The sequence below is a fragment of the Scomber scombrus genome, chromosome 5, assembly GCF_963691925.1.
Source record: "Scomber scombrus chromosome 5, fScoSco1.1, whole genome shotgun sequence".
Taxonomy (NCBI): Eukaryota; Metazoa; Chordata; class Actinopteri; order Scombriformes; family Scombridae; genus Scomber; species Scomber scombrus.
The window spans coordinates 32,832,217-32,835,510 of NC_084974.1; the positions used below are offsets into that span (position 1 = coordinate 32,832,217).

At 40.4% G+C, this 3,294-nt stretch overlaps 1 protein-coding gene across 3 annotated transcripts in view; it reads left to right on the top strand.

The window, feature by feature from the left end:
• Positions 1-1,349: 1,349 nt before the first annotated feature.
• atg16l1 (ATG16 autophagy related 16-like 1 (S. cerevisiae)) overlaps positions 1,350-3,294 on the top strand; it is a 19,814-nt gene continuing 17,869 nt past the window's right edge. For all 3 annotated transcript variants that reach the window (XM_062418545.1, XM_062418546.1, XM_062418547.1), the window contains exons 1-2: positions 1,350-1,493; positions 3,286-3,294. The exon at positions 3,286-3,294 is cut by the window's right edge and continues 109 nt beyond it. The gene's annotated coding sequence lies outside the window, so the exon portion shown is untranslated. The remainder of the gene's footprint in view (positions 1,494-3,285) is intronic.

Genomic DNA, 3,294 nt, shown 5'->3' on the forward strand with positions numbered 1-3,294 from the left:
CTTCTCACATGTATTTTATCTGATCATCATCAATAAAAACTATTCATGACATTATTGTTGTAGTAAAGATTCACTATTTTATCTTATTTATTCCACTTCCTTTTCCTCACTTCACTTCCTGCCTCATCCTTTCCCTCTCACTGATTGGTTGGTTGGTTCACCTGTACACTCAGGCCTTATTTAAAGATAGCCATCCTTTCCACTCATTCTCTTTCACCTTCACATGGGGCAGCATATCTGATAGAGGTTGCATTTAGTCCACATTTTGTCCTATGTACATTTAGTTTAACTGAAACCTAAGTTACACCTTAAAGACATAAGGATGATTTGATTTGTGTTCATTTAATTGTATGTCTTCTTCTTTCAGATATTGAGACCCATGTGTGTATTTTCTTTTCCCCTGTCATTTACTGCCACAATCTAAATGACTGAAATAAACCCCTTGAGAGTGAAGACAAGTTTCATGGTCTTGTTTCCATGCATCCTGACTGATGCCAATCATGATCCTATTTGACAATTGTTGAAAGCATCTTCACTTTACTGACACAATGGATAATATAACAAGCTTTTAAAATACAACACATTGTTAAAGATGAAACCAAAAAGCAGTGTGTAGTCGGCTCACATTTCAGATGTCTATGAGTTGTTAACAGCTCCACCAAATAGTGATTTTTCCAGGCGGGGAGTTCCGGTCCTCTGAAATGAGGCCAACGCAGAATTAACTTAAAACTGCATTCTATCAAAAGGCCACCAGGGGGCGACCGTTTTGGTGTCAAACGGACTTCCGTCTCTATACAAGTCAATGGAGAATTCACCAACTTCTCACTTGATTTCTAACCTCAGTAAACGTTTTCAAAATGTGTTTATGGTCTCAATCGCTATTTTAAAGCCTTCTTCAATGCAGTATGATGTTCATTTGGGACATTTTGGCCTCCCTGATTTTATATGTGACGATAAAGCAGGGTATGCATTAGGGCGTGGCTACGTGGTGATTGACAGGTTGATTGGTTCACAGGTTCAGGAGGGCGCCTCATGCCCCTCCTGATGCCCATATAAGTAGAATCCATGTTTTTATTTTTCCCGGCATGCAGAGAAAAAGTCAAAGAACTGAAAACACACTCATAATACTGCATACTACATCACTATAATACTGCAGTACTTTTACTGTAATACTGCATACTACATCACTATAATACTGCAGTACTTTTACTGTAATACTGCATACTACATCACTCATAATACTGCAGTACTTTTACTGTAATACTTTAACTACGTCACTCAACGCGCCAATATAAACTCGGCGTTATATTCGCGCGTCAGTCCAGGAAGTTGGCCACTGGAGCCAAAATGGCGGTGAGCTGGAGCGAAGCAGCAGCTGTCGGTTAACGGGAGGAACGGGACTGTTTAACACCTGAAACCACCGACAGAGACACCGAGCAGTCAGTGGAGGTTCAGCCGAGGATCAGAGCCAGAGTCCCGCCGCAGTTAGATGTGTGAGTGGGTCATTCATGGAGCCGATAGCATGCTAGCCTGTGATGCTAACATGTTGAGTCACGGATAGCCTGTTAGCATTGCTAGCATCGTTAGCTGTTCCTGTTTAATATCAGCTGTTTAACGTGTGACTCCCTCTGATAGCATGTTAGCATCGTTAGCTGTTCCTGTTTAATATCAGCTGTTTAACGTGTGACTCCATCTGATAGCATCGTTAGCATCGTTAGCTCCTCCTGTTTGTGTGTTGTTGTGCTAACTGAGATGCTAACAGCTGATCCACAGCCCTGATCGATGGTATCGATTAGTTTAAAATCGATCCGCTCTTCAGGTATACAGTGTGATTGTTTTTCACAGAGGTATTCAGATAGTTTACTGTGTTAAAAGTATTAATAAAATCAGCAAATACTCAGATATAGAAGTAAAAGTACTGCAGTATTATTAGTGATGTAGTACTCTGATAGTTTACTGCAGTATAAATACTATTACAGAGTCAGGAAACTACTGCAAAAGTTATGAAAAGACACACACACACTTTTACCATGACACAAAAATCAGTAGATCAGTTAATATGAATATACTAATCATCAGTTTCTATATTTAGCTGTAACATGTGATCTGGGACCAAACACTTCCTCTGGATGTAATTAGGGCAAAATGATTATTTTTTAAAAGATTACTCGATCCATCTAACGATTATTTTCCCATTGTTTGATTACTATAGCAATTTACACATTATGAATACCATTTCTTATAACATTTCAATATTTATTTAAGAGTATTGCTCCCAAAATCTCTCCAGATAGATGAGACCAACCCGTTTTGAACTGCGTGTGGAAGCATTTCCTTCATTTTACCTGCTTACAGTCATTGTGTTTTGGGCTCTGAGCTCTTCCTAAACGTGGGTGACCTACACTTAACCATGTACCTGAACGCCTCCTGTGTGTCTACTCGCTGTTGATCTTATAAACTTGCTGCTAACACTACGCTTCCTGTCTAGACGCAGAGTCAGAGTCAGTGTCCATTCTTGATTTAAAAGCTCTGTTTTCTCTCCTTAGAGCACTTTTATCTAGCTCTCGCTGCTGCACGCTGCCGCCATTTTTTGTTTTGGTCGGACACCTTAAAAGGCTCCAGAATACAGGAAATGACTCTACTCTGTTAAAGGACACCCAGACCCCCCCCCCCCCACACACCCTCATATTAGTCTGTCCATGCTTTACTTTTAAATTAAATACAATGTGTTTGGCGTTGGGTCGTGAGTCGTGACCATGAAAGCCAAACTTCCCTTAAATCTGCCTCCAAGGTTTTCTGAAAAGTTAACAGCTCTGGTTCTGATGTTCAACGAAAGCCTAAAGTTTTACGTCAGATTAATATCTGACTTGTTAGAAATTACAGTGTGAAGTAAAGAGAGTAACACTAAATGTGTATGAAATAGCTTTTAATACCGTTATTTGGGCTGAGTGGCTGCTGCGTGTTGATTTATGACGTAGTCGCCTACGGACACCTGCTGGCAGGTAACGAAGGAACCGACAAGCAGAACCAAAGTTCTAAAAGGTTTTTGGGTCAATGGAACCGGATATTATATCATCGGTTCTAATCCTATTGATGACTCCCTATTTCTCTCTCTGTGTGTGTGTATTTCTGTCTGTGTGTGTGTTTCTGTCTGTCTGTGTGTGTGTGTGTGTGTGTGTTTCTCTGTCTGTGTGTGTGTGTATTTTCTGTGTGTGTATTTCTGTGTGTGTGTGTGTGTCTTTCTGTGTGTGTGTGTGTGTGTATTTCTGTGTGTGTGTGTGTCAGGATTCAGGG